Consider the following 23,695-nt stretch of genomic DNA (forward strand, 5'->3'; position numbering starts at 1 on the left):
TGAGGGAAAATCCTGAAGGTGACCCTGTTGCCTTGTGGGAGAGAGGACTCTGCAGTGTTTTCCCATATGCAAGAAGGGTAGCTGTGAAAAAGGAAGGATGAACTATCTCTGCAGGATCTAAGGATTTAGAAAACTTTGGGGAACCCAAATCTTTGGGTGAATAGGTGCATCTGACTGATCTCATATGTCGGGATACCATGGATTCCTAGCAAGAGCCCCAAGCTTGGCATAATAGATTTGACTTTGTTAAACATTCTATACACTTTTCCAGCAGCCACTTTCAGCCAGGCATCCTGGAGGCTCTCCTGGCACTTGTGCGGCTCAGATATTCAAGGTCCTGGTGGAAGATTATGGTGCTCACCCATGGGCCTCCCCTTTTTCATGGGCTGTAGGCCTCAGTTGCTGTCTAAAGCCTACAAAGAGTTCCTTTATATATTTTTCCAGATTTTCTAATTGCTTATGGTAAGAACTTAATTTCAAAGCTGGTAACTGCATCAGGGTTGGAGCTGGAGGTCTCAATCAATGATTGCTGAATAAATAAATTCATTGCATTTGAGATGCATCTGGACATCTGGTATGTTCTGATGAATACACTGAGTAGGCATTGGGAGTCATCTGTGTATGGTAGTAGTTGAAAGACACTGTACAAGTTGTCGAGATATCCAACGAAGCTTATAAAAAGGCCAAAGAGAGAAAGATGTTAAACATTTTAAATTTTAAAATGAGAAAAGAGCAATATTGAAAGGACAATGAGTACGACAATTAAGAAAATACAAAAAGAAAGAAGAAACATAAATATTTTATTTAAACATTATTGTCCTTCAAATTAACAAATACTGAATTTCTCCTATAATTTATATAATTAACAAAGAAGAGATTGTATGGATTTGTGGGTGAGTCAAGAATTAGGGTTCAATGAGGAAGAATTTTTGAAAGAGTAGAAGTGTTGGGTTTCAGCCTAACTGCTTAAAACATAAAGCAGGATAGATCTGGAGGATAGGGTTAATTCAGTCATCAGCTAAGCAAGGGCAGGCTTAAGACTTTGCTGCTATGATGCACACGAGATTATCAATTCAAAAAATATCAAGGTAGAAGAAAAACAGTAATGGTTCCAGAATTTTCATAGTGATGGAGATTTGGGGCAAAAATATGGTTGAAAGCAAATTCAGAAGACTTGTCTGGAGGTGGCATTTCTCCATAAACACACTTTTAAAATTTAAAGTCTGTGTTATAGATGAATAAAAATAATCAGATTGATGATTTCAAACACATGTTGGCTGACTCTATTCTTATTTACATAATTATAACAATTGTTTAAATTGGGATGGTTTTGTGAAGTAGAGGATTTTGGAGGACCTTTATTTCTCTCCAACTCCACCCCAAGCTATCCTTATCCTGCAAATGCAATGCATGACTGTGTTAATGAAAGAGGAGGCTGGGAGATTCCACATGAAAGAGTGAAGTAGGAAACATTATCCCAGTTGGTCTGAAAGGCATATGTGTACTTTAAGAAATATCATTTATAAGAAGAGAGGGGGAAGGTTAGATGTTTAAAAGCTGAGCTAACAATGACAAGAATAGTCCATAAAAATGTTGGTAATTTTAATCCTAGTGAAACAGGAAGAATAATGATGCTATGCAGTCTTATGTTGAACTCTATGTAACTTTAGTTGTTATATTAGGCCATTCTTTTGCATTGCCATTAAGAAATACCTGAGGCTAGACAATCTATAAAGAAAAGAGGCTTAATTGGCCCACAGTTCTGCAGGCTGTACAGGAAGCTTGTTGTCAGTATTTGCTTCTGGTGAGGGTCTCAGGGGACTTACAATCATGGCAGAAGGTAAACGGGAGGTCAGTGTATCACATAGCAAGAGCAGAGCAAGAGCAAGAGTAGAGAGGTGCCATACACTTTTAAACAATCTGATCTCGAGTAAACCCACTCATCACCAAGGGGATGGTGCTAAATCATTCATGAAGGATCTGCCCCAAAACCCAAACACTTCCCGCCAGGCCCCACCTCCAACACTGGGCATTACACTTCAACATTTAAGACAGGACCCCCACTCAAACCATATCAGTTGTTAAGGTGAGTATACAGTAATACATGTCCAGGTGGATATGCTTCATAGTTAGTGAAAGGTGTACAATTGGATGAAGAAAAATCCATGGCCATCTGCCTGTCTGTGACATAATAAATGCTCCATGTCATTGTTCATCAAAACAGAATGGCAATAAGCAAGATCAACTATATTGTGATGCCAATAGGGGGCCCTGTGGCTTTGTGATAAAATTGTACTCATTTATTCAAATTTTGCCCCAAAAGAACCATATAATTAGCTCCATTAATAAACAATTGAGTCCTTCCACTCATCCATCTATCCCCCCATTCTTCCATTCTCCCATTTAGTGCCATTCACCTTCGTTCTTCATTAGTTAACAGTGAGAATACTCAAAAGGCAAATAGCTCTGCAGTTTTCTCTCCACCTCATTGGAGTTGTGGGAACTTTTATTGAGTGGTGAGGGTTAGGGTAATGAAACTTGGAAAACTGCCATCCTAGGATCCCTCTGTGCTACCAATATGCAAATAATTTAATAGTAATGCAGTCAAGAGTTCCCTGAGTAAAGACTCTCCATTTTCATCACTGTTGGTAAGTGCCAAGAGGGACAGATGAGAATAAGTTATAGCCACATTGTGACATGTAATAAATCTTCCAAAAGAGGTTTACATGTACTCAGCTCTTTGGCTTTTATCCTGTGTATGACACTTCTGTTTGCTTTGCATCTAAGCAACAGAAAGTAATCAGCTGCTAAGAACTTAATTATTGGTTGCACGGATAACCCTTAGGGTGTCTGTGTCCAGTCACTTGGGCCTCCTTCTACATCTCTCATCACATAAAGCAATATGTTTCCCTGAGTGCCTGCCTCTCTGGAAAGCATGGTGGTTCATTTCTCCTTCAAGAGGAAGACAAAGGGCTGCTGAAACAACAAAATACAATGAAATGGCTGTTCCTTGGGAAAATGAGCCACTAATAATTCTTGATGACTGAAACAAAGGAAGAGTCCTAGGGCTAGAAATCACTCAAGAGCAGAGCCTTGATAACAGTCAGAAGCTGAGAGGTAGAAAGTGTAAGGAATTCTAGGGAGAGGAGTGAGAAAATACTGTAACAGGCTTGCAAAATCCGACTCAGAATCACACTAGTGTATTAATGAGACAAGTTAAACCAGTCACACTCCCACCTCTTAACCAAACTGTTAACACAATTTAACACACTTTCAAAGGGGCACCCCTATGATGTGCTAATGAAGTCACTTTCTTCCCAGCATGAGTGAATGGGCTTTTCCCCCTTTGTTGAGCTCTGTTTGATCAGGAACACAAAATATTCAAATATCTTGTGAATCTAGGAGGTGGTTAGGATGGTTTTCAAATATATATATTCCGTGTGTGTGTGTGTGTGTGTCACACATGGAAACTGAGACATAAAGGACCAAATCTACAGCTCAAAGTTAGTACAATTATCTGAATTTGAATTGGTTTTCTGCTTCAGCTTTTCCTTACTGTTATTTAAATGCTGTGAAATTAATAAATACTGTTTAGGAATTTTCTCTTTTAGGATTATAAGTAACCTGGAAAATAACAATAACTGAAATGCTCTGTAATTTGTAAGCAGTCAACAGATGTATAAGTATCATTTCAGTTTTCAAAATTACATTGTAAATTGTTTGAATTGGACTTTGAAACCATTTTTCTTTTAACTATAGGTGGTGGATACATTCTAGAAACTTGCATCTTAAAGCAATCAAACAATTTATTTTCAGTATAGATTCAAGACTAAAGCAATCTCCGAACAGATATTGTTTCACTTAGATAGCTCCAAAGACAACAACTAGGTCCCATGAGGCTAAAACAGCGGTATGCATAGGGGGGTTTATTTTTACTATCCTTTAAACTGTCCACATACAATATTATACACACGCAAAGATATACAAAATACACTTTTTATGCGTTACATATTTCAAAATAAAAGGAATTCTCAAAAAAACTTTGTTCCGTAGCTGAAATATTAAAATAAATTGAGTAGACAATGCATTTAGCATTCTTAAAAGTTTCTTGAAAGATTTTATAGAAAAACTGCCCATTATTCTAGTTGACAACAGTTATATGAATTTTTAAAAAAAGAAAACCTGTAAAAAAACAAAAAAGGTCTTTAAACTATATGATATACAGATCACTATCTATATTTTTTTATGAGCATCTAAACTTTGGTGGAAAAGGTTTTATAAGTTCTTATTGCTCTTATAAACCTTTGTGGTTATCTGACAATGATTCATGTAATATTATTGCATATCTGACTTTGGCAGTTACCCATTACACCATGTTAACATATTTCAATAAGTAATCAATTTGGTTTTCCAGTACCCTGATTTAATACAGGTTTCATTGTTCGCCTAGTATTTATTTTTTAGGCATGTTTTCCATCTTAGTCTAGGACTGCCCTTTTTGCATTAGCCATTTTAGGATAAAATACTTAATAAGATTTGCATTTAAAAAATGAACTTGAGCAACTGGACCCCCTCCAGCCAGAGCAAGTAATTATGTCATTTGTATTGCAAAGCAGGAGTGGCCATAAAGCAATGGTATACTTTTTTAAAGATTGATAACCCTAAGCAGTATTATATTACACATAAAACGGCAGGTCTGACAGAGGAACTAAACGTGGGCAGTGTATAAAATCCTGAGAACTGTAGAGAGTTGCAAAGTCTTTACTTTGTCTTTCTATAAGATAGCCAATTAGAAGGAACTGATTATGGCTGATATCTTTATTTCCTATAACATCCCTGTGTCATATATTGGTCTTGTCCTAAGGGAACCCTATGTTTTTGTAGATAGCCAGATTGCCACATCATATACTAGTGGATGCTCTCAAATTCACTTCCTTGTATTCAGAGGCTCAAATTAGATTGTGTCTGTAGGAAGTGGCCAAAAAAAAATGGAAACTGTTTGGTTGTCATCATGATCACCCTATCCACCAAACTGAAATTTTCCATTGCTGATAAGAACTCAAAGCTCGCAATATTATTACTACTAAAGAATACAACAGAGAACTTTATTGAGCAGCTCAAAACTATTTAAGATGCTTGTATTGAGATACTCGAAACTATGTTCCAAGTACTGTGTTAAGTATCTGACAGTATTTATCCCATCAATCCTCACAACAACCTTGCAAGGTTGGCAGTATTAGTCAAGATACCCAGTCTAGTTTAACTTTAGGAGTGATGTTTTTAATTATTATGGTAAATTTATTTAAACTAAAAAATGTTTTAAAAAATATTCTGAAGATATTTTCCAAACAGAAGCATCCACGACTACGTTTCAGTGAATTACAGGGCATTAAAATGTTCTGGCCTTAAACTGGGATCTTTTAAACTAATAGCAGTCCTAGTGGTTTTTAGAGGAAGGTTTTATAAAAAGATGTGCCTAAATTATCAATCATGGTCTTTCTTTAGGATAAAAAGATACATGCCAGGTTGTTTTTCAGGCATTGGCCAACATATATTTTCTTAAATTTGATTAAAGTGTTCCCAACCTTAATTTAACAGGGTTCACATCCTCATGAAGGAAAACACTAAAAGAAATGCAAAGCAAATGAGAAAAGTAGTCTTATAAGAAAAACAAAATTCCACAGAGGCAACAAGCCAGTGTGACATGAACCAAGAACACTGATGGGGAAAACTTCGACTTTTCCCATGAGCTCAGTAAACCCATTTAGGGAGTTGTTAAAAACTGAGAGAGGCAATGTGGAGATAGCAACGTCCTTTTAGACTTCAAAGAGAAGGAAATATGTTTAGGACCTTCCTGATATAAAAAGCTGTTAAATTCTGAAGCTTTTCCTTAACATTTATTCTCGATTTGAGACTCTAATGTTCAGTAATTGGATTCCATGTTTGATTGTTTCATATTTCAATCAGCAGCCTACTTAAAACAACAAGTCAATCAAATGAATATTCTGGTAGTGTTCTTTACATTATTTATACATACATACAACTACATAAATATCTACATACATTTATATAATAAAGACAGCTCAGCAATTTTTAGTTAATTATGAAATAAGGTATATCAGTTTCTTAGGGCTGCTGTAACAAAGCATTATAAAATTGTTAGCTTAACAGAAACTCTGAAAGTTCTGGAAGATAAATGTCGGGATCAAGGTGTTGACAGAACTGGTTTCTTCTGAGGACAGTGAGGAAGTGTCTGTTCCATGCCTATCCCCTGGCTGCTAGTGGTTTGCCAACAATCTTTAATGTTGCTTGACTTGTAGAAGCTTACCCTCATCTCTGCCTTCATCTTCGCCTGGCATTTTCCCCATGTGCATGTCTGTCTACAAATTCCCTCCTTATAAGGACATCAGTCATAGTGAATCAGGGATCCATGCTACTCCACAATGACCTCATCTTAACATTATATCTGCAACAAGCCATATTTCCAAATAAGACCACCTTCTGACATGAGAGTTAGGACTTCAACATGTAGATTTTGGGGAGACAAAATTCAACACAAGACATAAGGTTAACTTTGAAAGAAAAGGGATGTTTAACATAGAAAGTTAGAGTTGGTAGGAACTTTAGAAACCTATACGACTTTCAGATGGGAATGCCCCGGCCCAGAGGAATCAGGTGACTTACCAGCTGATCACACAGCCAGTGGCAGAGCTAGGCCTGGGATTCAGATTGCTAAGTTCAAACACAATACGCTTCCCACCACCTAGGTTTCAACTTACTGATAATAGAATACTTGTACAAATGATTTCATTTAGGAACTATTTTTTCCTGGTAGGCAAATTACTTTGTTAAATAAGATTTTAAGGTTTGGACTACATATTTCACATACTTTATGGGGAAACTCTGGATGCTTCTCAAGAACAAATATGTTAAATTATTAAAAAAATAAGAATTTAATCTCTATTTCTCCTCCTTCTAGTGATGCTTAAATAATGAGGGCATTGTGCAAAATACTCCACTTATACTATTTCAATTTATCTTTATTGAAATCTTAGAGGGTAGATCTCATTATTCCCATTTTAAAGATGAGGAAGAAGAGAAAGATGTTAAATAAATCTACCAAAGTCACCCGATAATAAGTTACATAGCTAGGATTCAGATTGGTTTATTTGACCAGAAAGTCTTTTTTCCTTTCAACTATGACAAGCTGTTTCACATATTTCATTTCTGACATCACAGAATAACCTGTAGAAATGTAGAGGAAGAAGAAGTCAGAAATAAATCATTTTAGACATAATATTTCTACTGGAAAATATGTCAAGCATGTGAGTAGAAATGTTCCTTGGGTAGGGGTGGATAAAGGGAAAATTCAAGGCATCAAAACTGAACTGTCAATGAAACCTGTAATTAATGTAAAAAAATCATCAGTAAGTTTCAGTAGACAAAAAAAAAAAAAAAAAAAAAAAGAAGGAGATGGGAAGATTTGAGGAGAACCAGGGCAGGACAGTGTCAGATACCTCACATTAAGAAGAAAGTGAAGGAAGAGGCTATTGAACTAAATTTTGTGCTGGAAACAAATCTTACTCATTTTGTATCATTAGTACCTAATCTGCATTAAATAATCAACAAATATGTGTAAAAATGAAAACTTTGGAATTGACAGTGGAAAGCATTTTAAATAGAATTTTGAGGACAATGATAGGATCTAAGTCTATCAAATATGCCTAGTTTCATAATAGTCTACCTACCGGTTTGAAAAATAATAGCCAACATTAATTGAGCACTTGCTATGTTTCAGGCTGTTCTAAATAGTTTGTAGGCAACATTGCATTAAATTCTCTCAACAAATTTATGATGTGAGTACTATTTTGATCTCCATTTATAAATGAAGAAAATGAGGTTTAGAAGCCACACAGTAAGGGGCCCACTAGATTATTAGGAGCAATCACTCTTAACCACTGATTTCACCAAGGAAGAAGAAATGTTATAAGAAGGAATTTAGTTCACTTTTTTTTTTCACCTAGCACAGCACTTGGCAGGTATTTAATAAATGTTGGATAAAGTTTTAAGTTATGTTTTATTAAGGATTGGGCCCATGGAGATGCAGAATAGCACAGGGGAGTCTTCAGAGGATAAAGTAGATGATGCTAAAGAATGAAAAGAAACAGCAGAATCAAGAAGCCTCATCAAGTGAAAAATAATCTATGCCTGAGCATGGATAGACAAGGCAACTTTTTGTGAGAAATACTTCATCATCTATTGCTATGGTTCATCACATGTTGAATTTCAGAAATCTGTACAAGAAAGTTACATTTATAATGGCCATGAAACCCAAGAAAAAATTCCTTATTCCTAAAGTTTATGTTTTGCAATCATCTGTTTCAAAAAGTTTCAAATGTGAAGCATATTGTTAATAGTGTATAACCATAAAATTTTCAATAGTAAGTTATTGAAACAAAGTAGATGATGCAAGAATTACTTAGGGGTGTGTGTGTACGTGTGTGTATAGGAAGAGTCATATTGAACTATTAAATGCAAAAATATTTTTGTTAAAATTGTTGGATGCTAAAATATATATGCAATTGCCTTGATATATTTGAGCAAGTGTCCACTTTCTATGTCAAATGTAGGTACATGTTGATTTAATATTTATTGAGTTTCTATTATATGCCTGATATCGTGCCCGGCTCCAGGATGTCTCTATAATTTTAAAATAAAAAAATTAAAAACCTGCTAGTTACAGTTTGTTAAACCTTTTGTTTATAAACTCTGGAAATATTTAGTGTCCCTATTTTTCCCCAATTGGAGAAAGTCGGTATCTAATTCTTGTAAATGCATATAAATTATTGTCAAATATTTTCTGAATGTTAGATAAAATACATTGTAGCCCCAAACCATCATTTATAATATTAATCATTAGTTGTCAGAAGCTGAATAAAAAAATATAATTTATCTTAATTTTTGAAAAAACTTGTTTTAAATCTTAATTCTAATTTTAAAATAGCTATATCATTAGCTCACAAAAATATTCTATCCAAGTACATAAGCCATACCCTCTCAGACAATGGGCTTAACTCATGGACTGAATTAAAAGTTAGATAGGAATATGAAAAGACAAACTTACTTAAGGAACATCAGTAGTTATTTCTACAATAAACGTCTTTTTCAATTACTACTATTCCAACAGAGGTTGAGGGCTCAGGAACATTAATCTAATTCAGTATTTTGGAAGTATTATAAATTAACACACAAACTGAGTCACCTCCCCTACATACTCCTTAGTTTATATTCTCTAACTCATAAAAAGCACCGTCAACCTTTGGGCTTTTTTAAAATGGCAACCTCAAGCTATTCCGAAGTCCTCGTCCTTATTCTCTCCTCAGCCAATCAAATGTGAAATTCTGTCAATTCAGCTTCTGAAAACTGATAACTCGCATTTGTTTCTCCACTTCTTCCTTAATTTGAATGTTCACCCTCTAACCTGGACTAATGCAGAGTCATTAACAGCTCTCCCTCTCTTTGGTTTACTCTGTTCCTTCCAGTCCATCCTAACTGCACGCATGTCCTGAACCTGACTTGTCACTCCGTGCATAAAGGCATTTTAAGTTCCTCTACTGTTCAAAGAATTTGGACCATCCTTTTAATACAATTCATATAGAGAGACTCATGGTTTCTGCATAGGTCTTCTCATATCCAGGCATTAATAAAATAAATGACATCACTTCAACTAAATATTTTTATGACAAAATTCTTACTAATGCATACTTATTAAATATTTAGAATTACTCCAATTATAGTCCTAAACTCCTTTAGAAATATATGTGTTCATAAACATGTACATTACATTTATATGTATATACATTTACATTTGATTTTGTTTTAAGAAACTTAGGAGTGTGCCCTAAATCGTCATATTAATTCAAAGTTGGTCATCTTATTAGGCTGCAAAAAATGTGGCCTAAATACCCTAGTTTATAATTCAGCAAAGTGCTTGGAGGAGGCACAGTAGGAATGATGAATGGTAAAGATGGGATTATTACTCAAGTCTCATTTGTGACAGTTGACTTCCGTGATATTTATCTTACATTTTTCTTTTTGGCTGTGTGTGTGAGTGTAATACACTTCATATATTAGCATTGGTCCATCTATTATTATATTGGCAGCAGGAGATTTTCATTGATTAGTTTCTCTCTATTTGCTTTTTCTTTCTCTAAACCTTCATGCTGTAATGCAGAAGATTTATTTTCAATGATTTATTAAAATGTAATTCTAAGGTGACTCCTTATCAAGGAAGTAATCTGCAGGCTATCTTTGTTTAAACTTGCAACCTGCTTTGTCAAGGAAAACTGCCTATGAAATTTTCATTATAATAGACAGCTTTTCATAATGAATGAAAAACAGCTATTATGATTGAAAACAAATTGCTCTGAAACATATTCTTTGAAACAATGTGCTGCTTAATTGTATTTTGGAGGAGGGGAGGGTGAAGGCAATTCTGTTTAATTGGTTACATTTTTCAGTTCTATAAATTAATTTGCACTACCCAATATCACTTAATTTTTCCCTAGGAAAGCTTTTGCTTGCCCTAGCAATATTATAACTGCTAATTCAATTACACTGAAATTGTTTAATAGAAAATATAATTGCTTATTCATACAGAATACCCATTAAAGAAGTGCAAAAGCGTGAACCCGAGGGTTACTGCATATTAATACTTTGGGAATAAAGATGGGAATGTTGTGCAGCGAAGGTGCCAGCTGATCTTTAATTGTTCATCACCTGCCTCCAAAATAATATGAATGGACCCAAACTAAATGACCACTCATTACAAGTTTCAATTTAGGAGCTTGGCTGGGGTCAGCAGATTGCTTATGCTGATCGCAATGATTTGAAGTTGTGATTACCATAAGCAATTTAAATTTTATTGATCTCTCCTTCTGAAAGTTGTAATTGAGCATAGATGTTGGACCCAGAGCTCTCCAAACTAAATTGTACTCTGAAGCCCTTGCTGGATTCCTGCAAGAATCAATAAGCAGTCAGTCACATTAACAATGAAATAGGTCCATTAACATACGATGCTATTGGTGAAACTTTATTTAGGAAGGGTGTTAGTTCACTTCATTGTTTTATCAATGAATCTTGGCTGTACAAGGAAAAGTATTGCTTTAATATGTGTAATAAGCTTGTATGAAAATGAAATTATATATTATAAACATATGGAATATCAGTAGCTAGGCAGTTGAGTATTTATATGAGAGTTATTGTGATTCATGTCATCATTTTACTGTAAACAGAGGTTTCATATGACTGGAATTGCAGCTTGCCTGCTGCAGTGCTTTGCAGTTATTCGGAATTTTTATTCTTCTTTATTAGATACAAGGTTTCCCTCCATCAAGGTTAAGTACATCTTGAAGTCTCCATGTTCAGTGGTAAGTAGTGGCTTGTTAGGAAAGCTATATGACCTATCCTGCTGAGCTGAGAGCAGGGAATTCTTACAGAAATCTAAGTAGTTCCAAGCTATCTGAGGCAGAATTTCATACCCAGAGCACTGCCGAGCCTTGTTAGCAACCCTGGCCTACCTATTATCATCAAATTAGAAAATGCTTTAAATAACAAAAGTCTATTAAAACTTTATGATAGACAGGACATTGGGAATAAGATTTGTCCATTTTGAAGGCAATTAAAGAAATTATTCTGTTTATTTTTCTAAATTTAATCAGTTATTATTTGGTTCTTCCATTCACTTCCTTTCTACTTCCTAATAGAATGATGGATAGTAAACTCTTGAAGATTCCCAACCTCCTGGAAATTTTAAATCTCAAGAAGTGTGGGTATAATAATATCATCACCTAAGAAACTTGTGGCTAATACCATGAGCTTCAAAGCCTCTAAATGACCTACGGCATGGATTCTTTAACTTGGTACAATGTGGTGAATGAGGAAGAAAATGGAATCAAGAACCTTTCTATTCAATATTTATTACCCTAGTTAGTACAGATAAACATTATTTCCTTTCTCCCTTTGGTTAGCCTGAGTTACAGATGATAATCTCCTTTAAGTGATCCAAGTCATAGGTCATGGATCCTGCAGCCCTTTATTATTTAATAATTAATTTAATAATGGTACACATAGACAAATTTTATTTTTGGATCTTCCTTGCTGAGTAACAATGTCTAGTTCAACTGGGGTCGAGAATGACCAAGAGGTGGGAACAGAATGTCAGATCAAGGGCGAGGGAGTAAAGTAGAGAATCTTATCTTGATCCAGAGAGTGCTGCAGGTTTTTACTAGAGTGTCACACAGAGTAACTCTGGAACTCAGCTTCTCAACCACATCTTTTGCTCTCATGACCTTGATATATACAATGCCCAGCAGGAATTTAACTTTGCGTGTGGCCTGGATTGCGTGTCTCTCCTTATGGGAAAGTCTCCCGTGGCGGCTTTGCTTAAATGTCCTAAAAGAGGAATAATGACCCACATAGAGATATGGAAAAGGCATATTTTAGAAATCTGAATGCGACATTTTAAAACCTTCTGTCTTGTAGAAACAGAAGGTTAATGGATTAAAAATGTGACTTAATCTCTCTATGCCTCACTTTCCTCAGTGGTATAAGAACAATAGAACATACTCTTATAGGAATGACGTCAGGATTAAATAAAACAGTCCATGTAGGAAATTTAGTATTGTGCCTGGCACAGAATGAAGTCTTAATAAAGGTTAGTTGTTATTAGAGTGTCATATGTCTGGATAGCCTTGGATAGCCCTGGTGTCTTATTAACAGTGTGGCAGTGCAATGTTTGGATGAAAACCTAAATGTCCACTTTAGCTATTATCATTCAATGAAGCAGTGAGTGGAGAGCATGGCATATACATTTTCTGCTGGAGGAATCGGGAATGGGAATGGAGAGAGTGCTTGAAGACTTGTGGCTGGTGGGAGGGTTAGAGTTCACGGAAGGCCAAGGTGAGGTGTGCTATCCAAAACATAGATAGGTCTCTACAAGATGGGAAGTTGCTGACTATTTTCTCTTACATATTCCTACCTTCTTTAAAGATTTTGGTTCCCCCTCGAATGGTCTCTGTTCTGACCAGGCATCCTCCTCTGAGTACATTCCCACTCGGCTTGAGCCTGCCTAGAGCTTTTGTGTGGGCAACTAATTCAGGTCAGGTTTTTTTTTTTTTTGAAAAATATTTTATATTCTTGGTGGTGGTGTTAATCACCTCCAGTTTAATAACTTCTAACTCATTCTCTACGCTCCATCATCAACAATGTTAGATCTAAATTCAGGCTATATTGTAATAGCCTTGTTTTTAAAAACAGGTAGTCATTAAGTAGATGATTAAATGAATTAACCCTCATAAGCGCATGTGTGTTTTAATAGATGTCAGGTGATGCAGTCCCTTAACCTTAACAAAATACTCTTAAATGGTAACTTTAGGCTTTATAGCAGGCTGTTAAAGGAGATACTATAAAGCAAGAAGCTTTCTGGGTGTCTCTTAAATCATACGGTATTAGTAATTATGTGACCTTCTTGCAGAGTGGAAAAGGCTTAGGAGAAGATTCAGAGGAAGATATAGAATAAATGAGTGAAGTGGATGTAGAGCACATTAAGAGTGAGACAAAATAGAAGTGATAAAGTAATAGAAACAACAACAAAGACTATAGAGTAGAGTGCTTTGGAGACAACTAAGTTAAGAGGATAATGGGTTATTTCAATAAATTGGAATATTGGAAAAGAATGCCCAAAGGAAAAAAAAAAGCACATCATAACATCATTGACCTTGTTCAAACTCAGGCTGCCTAGGTTACTTATGGCATTAAAGATGCAAATTATTATTAATCCATAGATACCCTGAACGCTAAGGGGATTTAAATTAATTATTTTTCTGCATTTGACTTATATAATTATTCTATATTACTTAACTTCTAGATCTTGTCAGACTCACTAAGGTACATCATTCCAAACAGTTTATCAGACGTACAACCAGAATGGTTTTCCAAGCACTTCTTATGCTAACACTTGCCTGCCAAAGAAGATCCTTTATGACTCTTTGATGTTTTAAAGCATGTCAATTTATTATTAAGTCAATATTTTGTCTTGGCACCAACAATATAAAAACTCTGTAGGAAAAATAGGTTCTTTGGATAAGAGTCTGTTTCTAAATAAGCATGAGAAGGGGTTCGAACCCATGAGAAAAAAACATTTCAACTCTCCTTGAAAAACACATGTGCTTTTCTTGCTTTCCAATTATTAGCAAAAAACAGAATATTAATATGTGTCTCAATTATCTCACAGGAACATTGACAGAATAATTGAAACAACCTGTACCCAGAACAACTACACCAAAACAATTGGTTGTTTTTCGTGGGTATGACCTTAAAGACACCATAATCGTCTTTATCATGTATTATCGTCTTTATCATGTATTATCCCCAACCACCTTTTAATCTTACATGGTTTACCAAGATGATTAGTTGGCTTGAAATAGCTATTCCGAACAATAAAATATTACACTGAATTCTGGATATACCTTGTTTCATGTGATTTGAGGATATATGAGAAGCCTGTTTTCCTAAGTTCTCATCACCCACAGATAATCTGACTGAGGATATGGATCTGAACAGCTGGAAAAAAAACCTGTGATCAGCAATCACACACTTTATGTTAATTTGCTCCCCATCTCACCTTAGATACTACTTCATTATTAAAAGTACATTTTCAGAAAATTGGGATACTGTATCTACATATGTAGATATGAATATGTTTCATTTTCTAGTTGTTTGGAGCTTTTGCAAGCATTTTGCATCAGTTAAATTTTTAAACTTCCAACCAACCTTCTTCAAGGAACAGGGTGAATATACTATTTTTAAACAGATGAGAAATTTCAAGTAAAAAGAAGACTTTTTACTTGAAATTTTACTTATTATAAGGTTATAATAAGTCCATAGGGACCTTCTAGTTCTTGATCCATTAATATAATCTACAGAGGACAGCATTTGCTGTCTTGTGTAACACAAACAAGTACATAAGATAAAATAAATAGTACATCAATGAACTCTGTTATAAGTCTTTATGAAACCCATCTTTTTAGAATGTATAAATGCATTAATATTAGGGTTCATTAAAAGATGCACTTTACCCCCCCCCAAAAAAAACTAGGAAAAACCTTTGTTGAAATTACAAACTACAGAAATTCTGAAATCACAATTTTTGCTGAGATAATGGAAAGAATCCTGGCAGAAGTTGTTCTAGATGCAGATTCAAATCAATTGTTTATCTTATCTTGATTTGATCTTCATTTAGTGACAGGGTAAGCATCATCTTTTTATAATGTAGAAAACTGAGACACAAAGAAAAGGAAAGTGGTAACTTTCCCAAGATCACGTGGTGGCTAACTATAAACTAGAAATAATACTCAGATCTCCTAGCTACAGGTTTGGCGTTGTTTCTACAACATTTCAGGAAAGTGTGATGAGATTTTATTCCTCTTATGGTAAAGCTTTGCTATTCTTTCACTTCCTTTGTGACTGATAACTTTGGCAAATCTGATATACCCGCTGTAGACTAACTTACATGTCTTCTTTGTTCTCTCCCACCCTTTCTCTCTCTTGAAGATCTTCTAATCTAAAATTTAAAGGGTAGTTGAGCAACACTTCATTTTTACTTGTCAATCTATTTTTTAATGTTATGTTGTTTCTTAAAAAACTAAGCAAAAGGAAAGGCAGAAAATTAAGGGACTAACACTGCTTACCTCTCCCCTTACCTTACCCCAACACCTAGTTTTCTTTTTTTAGAGACGAGGTTTTCTCCGTCAACCTAGAGTGCAGTGGTGCTATCATGGCTCGGCTCACTGCGGCCTCAAACTCCTGGGCTCAAGCCATCCTCCTTGCCTCAGCCTCCCAGATAGCTAGGGTTACAGGTGGGCATAACCATGTCCAGCTTCACTTTTTACTTAAGAGAAAGAGATTGGCAATAATTTTTAAAAGACCGGTGAAGGACATTTGCTGTGAGGTAGTATATGCTCTGGGGGTGGGAGGAGGGAGGGCATCAGGAAGAAGAGCTAATAGATGCTGGGCTTAATACCTAGGTGATGGGATGATCTGTGCAGTAAAACACCATGGCACACGTTCACCTCTGCAGCAAACCTGCACATCTGGCACATGTACCTGTAACTTAAAATAAAAGTTGAAGAAAAGGAAGAAAAAAAAGAAATAAGTGAGGCAGAGTTTTTTTTTTTTAAGCAGAAAAAATATTTTGCTCTTAAAAATAGATTCTACTTTGATCCTTTGATCTATATGAATATTGAGCCTTTACATTTGCTTCCATATTTTCTACCCTACGTAGTGTGAAAATAAGGCACAAGACATTCACTAATAAGCCTGTTTTGTTGTCTAAGTACAGCTCATCTTTGCTTCTGCCTCTTGGTCAATAACTACCACAACATATTTGAAAAGAAAGATTACTTTAATGTTAAATGCTTTTTCGAATTTCAAAGTATCTTCTCTGTGATGATAGGAAGTCATAACGTATATGACTGGCTATCACATCATTATCTTTGGAGGCCACAGGGCATGGTTGTTAAGAAGCATATTTGGACTCAGTAGGCTGGGTTCGAATGGCAGTTTCATTACTCGTTGACTATTGAAATGTGAGCCAGTTACTTGACTGTTATACTTCATCTGTGAAGTGGGTATACAAAGACTTTATAAGTCATAAGAATTATGGGAAATAATTTACATAAAAGATTTTTTTTAATAGATCCTGCACATAGTGAATGGTCAACCGCAGTTACTATGAAACACTAAATGCAGCGGGAACACAAAGTACCATTTATTTCATTACATTTCCACCCATTTTCATGTTATCTAATGCTGCAGACAGGCAAAACTTCCAAGCTTCATCTTTCTTTTCTCTGACTGGTAGCAAATAGAGAAAAATTTTCTGTTGTTTTTCTTCCTTTGAAAGGAATGGGTAGTTTTTTCTGGTGAAAGAATGATTTCTTTCACCCTCACTGTGATTTAGTTTCAGATAATAATATGATTGAAAAATTTAAATCTAAGAGCCTGTAATACATAATTAGCCATGGGCTGTGTGTGTTTTACCAAAGGGCAAGTGTCATGTTCAACCAACAAGCTATTAACTGTTGAAATCACAGAATAAAGCAAACTAGCCTTTTAGAACCATGTAGTAGTCCCTGGATTCCTATGCAAAGGTACTCACCTATATTACTGTAACCAATAACATCACAATTTCAGTGCCTTAACATAATAGTCATGTTTCCTCTTCAAGTGACAGTGAGTTCAATGTTCCTGAATGGCATGAGGTTTTAGGTAATAATTCTGATAACTGAGATTCTTCCATCTTGTGGCCCCTCCATGCCCTAGGGCTTCATAGTCCTTTGCAATGTATGTAACAAGCTTAAATAAATTTTTCAATAACTTATACACATAACACCAGGGAAACTCTGAAAAACAAAGACCTTTTGATTCCCATCTAACTGCTTTCTATGGGCTCATGCCTCATTTCCCCTTGTGCACACGTATTTACCTGACACAGCAGTGCTCTGTGTTGTTTATACTTGGAATAACAAACTAGAAATACTGTACTCCTGTACCAACACTGCCTCTGAGAAGAGAAGTGTGCATGACCAGCCAGGTCTCCAGATGTAACCTAGGTGTGAGACTAAAAGCTTTCTTTATTGACTTAAATTTGAGTAATGGCAAGAGGAGGGGTAGTGGTATGGTTTGTGCTTGTACAAGGAAGAAGAACTCTACTGACTTGTAGGAAATAATTTTTGACTGAATCCTTTTGAACTCAAAACAGTTATGAAAAGCAAGGTGAAGTATATGGAGCTGTTTCTGTCTACATTTAATTCTGACGAACCTACATTTTATGGGAAAGTAGGACCAATCGGATTCAACTCTAGCCACAACCTATATTTGAAGGCCTAGGTTTAACTGGTTAACATTTAAATCAGAGGTCCCCAAATCCCGGCCAGTTGACCGGTACTGGTCCATGGCCTGTTAGGAACTGGATCGCATAGCAGGAGGTGAGCGTCGTGAGTGAGCATTGCCGCCTGAGCTCCGCCTCCTGTCAGATCAGCTGCAGCATTAGATTCTCATAGGAGCCGAACCCTACTGTAAACTGCACATGTGACGGATCTAGGTTGCACGCTCCTTATAATAATCTAATGCCTATAAGGTGTCACTGTCTCCTATCACCCCGGATGGGACTGTCTAGTTGTAGAAAACAAGCTCACTGATTCTACATTATGGCGAGTATGTAATAATAATAGAAATAAAGTTAGAAATAAAGTGCACAATAAATGTAATGCATTTGAATCATCCCCAAATTATCCTCCTCCTTCCCCCACCCCAATCTGTGGAAAAATTGTCTTCCATGAAAGTGGTCCCTGGTGCCAAAACCCTTGGGGACTGCTGATTTAAATGGTTGGAGATATTAGTGCATAAAGTATGATAGTTTTGTTCCCAACTCAGTTACATCTTCCCACACCCCTTCGACCATTGTCCCTTTGGCCCTTTTTTCTTTGTATGTGCGTTCTCAGTTAATATATAGCTAATAACTCTTATTTTTCTTATGTTTTAGACTGTTTAGGCTTATCTGGATGTAAGAATGAAAATTGACTTAGTGGAAACACTTGCATATGTGTAAAGACCTAAATGGTGGTTCATTCAAGAAAATTAATCTGTGTAATAAATGGATTAAAACAGCCATAAGTTTTTTTAGAGACACGTCATTTCTGATTTCTGCTCACATTCATTGGCAGCTAGTCCCATGGCTGTACTGAACCTCGAAGGAGGCTGGCAAGCATAGTGTAACTTTGTGCCCCAGAAAGAGAAGGAATGAATTTGTGATTTGTGAAAGGTTCAGGATCTTCACCCCACCATCCCTCTCTCAGGATTCTGAAATTTTTAAATAGCTGGTGAGGTCAAGGCTACTAATTCTGATGAAAAGTGAAGGATTCTACTGTATACAATTGAAGCTTGATAGCACACTTTAACATAATATGTCATTACTGAAATGTGGCCATGACAAAGATGCTAACACAGCTTCCTTTTGTCATCTGGTCTTAGATTTAAAACCTTGATTTAATGAAAGCGTTGATACCACACTGAAGAAAAAAAGACTGATTTTTTGGGGTCATTAAATATGAGCCACTTGAATAAAGGAAGGATGGCCTTGGATAGGTAAGGTAAAGGGTATAGTTTATATTAGCGTGGGACAAAAGGAGAAACTACAGAAACCTACAAGAATCCCAGTGAGATACATTTTTCCTCTGGATAGAAACCAATAGCAAAAGTAAGGCAAGGGTTAAATAATTAACTCTCTATTTTCTTTCTTTTAATACACTTTCTCTTTTGTGTCAGACACTGAAAAGCATGGCCTCAAACTTTGAACATTTTGAAATTTCCTCTCTTTTTTTCGCTAAACATTTCACATTTTCCACAATTTTGTTGCACTGATAACTATCACTCCCTTCCCTCCACTGATAATCCCAGTTTTATGTAACTTATAAAAGGCAGTCTGACCCCGAGACTTCATAGCAGGTAGCAGATGGCTTTGGTGGATGCCTATGTCTGCTATTAAAGTAAAAAGACAGGAAGCAGCACAGACAGTGTTCTTTTATTTAAAAAAAAATTTGGGTTGTCATGTGATATGAAACACAAATCTAAGAGCTTTCAGCAATCACAAACCTCATGTAGTGTGATTTTCACTAGAAGGTCAATGTAATACCACCTTCAAGTCTGGGTGAAATATGCATTGCATGAAAGAAAAGATGGTGTTTTCTGGTCTACTACTTATACATGTAACAATTTATTATACAAAAATCAGAGTACAATTCAGACAACTTGTGAATGCTTATTGAAATTGCCAGGCAAAAATATGCTATTCCATGCCATATTAGCATTTTCTGGTTTAGGCCAGCTGATCTATTTGAATTAGGTTACATAAACCAACACATTCAATATGTAAGTTGAACATGTATATTCAAATATTTTTCCTTTTAAAATGGAACTGTGACTCATACAGAACTTATTCTGAATAAAGTGAAACTAGACAGATTGCAGTGCTTTCCCCCAGTCAGCTAAGAATTCTAAGAGCCCACAGACATAACAGTGAGAGTTTCAGGTTTGTTTTCAATAGTCAGATGTGTTGCTTATTCCACTTTTAAAAAGTTCATAGAACTCATTAATACTTTTATATACCATAATCATTCACCTTGAACATTTGATATTGTGTTTAAAATATGTCTTTACTTAATTATTTTCAACAAGCACTTTTCTGGAGCATCCACCAGTCAGAAACACCATTTCAAGTGCTCTGGAACCTTCTGCTTTTACATATTAATAATTCCCAAACAGAGTGTCTGCTTCAGACATTAGTTTCTGAAATAGAATTGAATCTTAATTAGCTCAAGAGAAACTCCTACTTAAGTAGTCTTAGAGAAAATGCACTCATTTCCCCCCTCTAATATATCCTCCTGTTGTTTGACTGTGATGAGAATGGTCTTTTAAAAGAGGCCTCAGGTGTGAAACCAACTGTTGAGGCTCATTGTCAGCTGCTGGTTTCTAGAGTATTAATTCAAAATTAGGGAAAATATAAGACTATGTCTACATTGGCCAACTCTATCGCAAAACAACAATTTTCAGTTAAGGGTGCAGCATCCTCTACAATGCCCTTGAGGAAGATTCAGAAGCTCATTCTATTTCCATCTGCTTCCATCATTAGAGAATGCAGTTGATTGATTCAACCTCTCTAACAATAAGAACGAATGCTGTTTAACTAAAAGGTGAGTATCAGCATCATATCTAGGTCAAAATGAACACAAATAAGCATGCTGTTTGTCAATTACATATCTGTATATATATATGCAGATTCACAAGTATCTATACAATTTTTCAAACATAGAAATTATACTTTTTATGGTTTGAAGGCTGAAATGACTTCATTTGTATCAGGTCTCATTGTTATTGGATGAAAAGTGCAAAAGAAGAATGAGCAAAAGAACGGCTGCTGTCTCCTCCAATCTTCCTATCAAGAAATGACACTGAGTACTCATCTCACACATCTTCCACATCACTCATTTAACACCAGATATAGTACATTATGATCAACATTATTATTAATATCATCATTGGAGGTCTTGAGTGTATATAGCTTATTTCATCAAAATATGGAATGTTGCTTGTGGGTAAAACGTATATATATTTTAAATCCCTGTGGGGTCTGTTGGAGTGCTATATACAAAGTAGGCACTCAGAAAATATTTGTTGTAGGATAGATTAAGTAAATGCTTAAGGCAAGACTGCCAATTGTCCCCTAGTATTTATTCACCCCTTCCTATAGGAATAGAAGCTCCATCTCCACCCTCTGGTGTTAGGACACATGGCTGTCTAGCTAGGGACTGCATTTCTCAGCATCACTAGCAGCTAGATAATCTGGCCTGTGTCCAGTTATTTCTTATGACACTGCTGTCCTCTGCTTCTTTCACCTTTTCAAGTGTAGTGATGATCCAGCTTCACGCACAGTAGATGAGAAACTCCTAGGGGATGGTAGACAGACAAGGTAGAAGGAATTTAGATGGAGCAAAATTACTTATGTGTTTGAACCTCCCACCTATTCCTGCACTGCTAAATGTGAGAAAATAGAGTTCCATTTTATTTGAGTGAGATTGCATTCTGTGATATCTTTGTTACTGCTGCTGGGCTAGCACTATAACTGACATAACATGCATAATGCTCTATTCCTTTTTTTTTTTTTTTTTTTTTTTTTTTGGAGACAGAGCCTCACTCTGTTGCCCAGGCTGGAGTACAGTGGCGCAATCTTGGCTCTCACTGCAACCTCTGTCTCCAGGGGTCAAGCGATTCTCCTGCCTCAGCCTCCCAAGTAGCTGGGACTACAGGCATGTGCCACCATGTCCAGCTAATTTTTTTTGTATTTTTAGTAGAGACAAGGTTTCACCATGTTGACTAGACTGGTCTCGAACTCCTGACTTCAGATGATCTGCCTGTCTCGGCCTCCCAAGGTGTTGGGATTACAGGCGTGAGCCACCAGGCCCGGCCATAATGCTCTATCCTATAGATGCCATTCTAGAATTCCATAGATCCACTGGTTGTCTTCTACTATGACTGTGATAATCTGAGAAGCAGTCAGGTCTGACTTAAAGGCATTTGTGGCTATTGAAGATGAGAGAACCCATCTGTTAAGGATGCCTGCTCTCAAGCTAAGTATGGGCAAAATTCACCAAGGCTGTGGTCTTCACTGTAAGAGAAGCCACTGTAAAATGAAGTCAGAATTGCACAGATTATCAGAGTAACCTGCCTTTTGTTGCCTATGTAATTTGTAATTATCTCAAATAAAAATCTAACAGCAATTTTTTAAGGTTTTGCAAAGAACTAAAAATGAAGTGCAACTTAGCCTTGAATAATCAAAGCATTTTTTTCTAAATACCTCTATGCCTTAACACACGCACAAAAATGTAAGTAAATTGAGGAAAGAGATTGTTTCATATTTCTGTTTGCACAGAAATCGTGTTTATATACACGGCAAAACAGTGAACTCATCCTAAGTATTCACTGAGGGTTGTTGAATTGATTGTTCAGAATATAGAAGCTCAAAAATATTGTACATATTCTAGTGTCTATGACTAATAATTGGAATAAGTTTCACAATAGTTTACTTATCTAAGTATTATTTTCTCCAAATTGGTAATTGCTATACTGTTGGTAGTACAAAAATAAATATTTGGGGAACTTTCTACATAAAAAAAAATCCAGTCATTGCTAGAGTTATTTGAGCTAATAGCTATGTTTCAGTTGGGATTTCCAGAATATCTGCTGAATACTTTATCCTGCAATTTAGATCAAGAAAGCAGGGTTTATTTTTGATCAAGGTTTATATATTTACAGAAAACAAAAGAAAAATCTCTAGATTCCAATTAGGTTGAGTTTGCTTTTTTGAACAATAAATTCAGATGTCATAATAATGAAATATTTCTCCACCACACTGAGCCTTTGAAGAACAGCTTTCATATGGGTAAGTTAATCAGTTTGGTCTGGATAAACAGGAGCTACCCACACAGCAATCACTGGTTTCGGGAAGAAGGCTTTCTGTTATTTGTGTTGTGTTGATCCCCATCATAACAGGAGAGTAATCATGGATGAGTAACTTTTATGTCTTGTACCAGTATAGATATGATGAAGAATTTCTAAGTACCTAATCTATTGCCCAATTTTGAAGAGCTAATTGAATCATTATACATATAATATAGCCTTTTGAACATTTTTAGCAATTGCTTCCAGAAAAACATGACCTGTGACATTTTAAAAAATTACCTTAAAAATAATATGAAAAAATCAATAATAAACTCAAATAAAAAATAAGTTACTTAAGAGTTAACTATTTTTCCAAATTAAATTGCACATTAAGTTCTATAGTTTTGAGATCATTTAAAACAACCTCCCTTTATTTGAGGGTATTTTAAAACTAAAAACAATTAAGTTTTTGAGATCGATTTAATTTTTACTTCTTTTAAGTACCAGCATAAACATCTGCCATCTGGCATAGAAATTACTTCATATGGCGGGAGGAGAGATGAGATTTATTTAAAAGTTCTTTGTCTTTGATACTTTTCCCTGCTGCATTTTCCACTAGTGTAATTTGAACCTGACTGTA

The 23,695-nt window shown here is 35.7% G+C and overlaps 1 protein-coding gene across 9 annotated transcripts in view; it reads left to right on the forward strand.

Annotated features, from left to right (window-relative positions):
• MGST1 (microsomal glutathione S-transferase 1) overlaps positions 1–23,695 on the forward strand; it is a 263,100-nt gene that overhangs the window by 100,040 nt on the left and 139,365 nt on the right. The window lies entirely within an intron of this gene.

Source organism: Pan troglodytes, chromosome 10, assembly GCF_028858775.2.
Source record: "Pan troglodytes isolate AG18354 chromosome 10, NHGRI_mPanTro3-v2.0_pri, whole genome shotgun sequence".
Lineage (NCBI taxonomy): Eukaryota > Metazoa > Chordata > Mammalia > Primates > Hominidae > Pan > Pan troglodytes.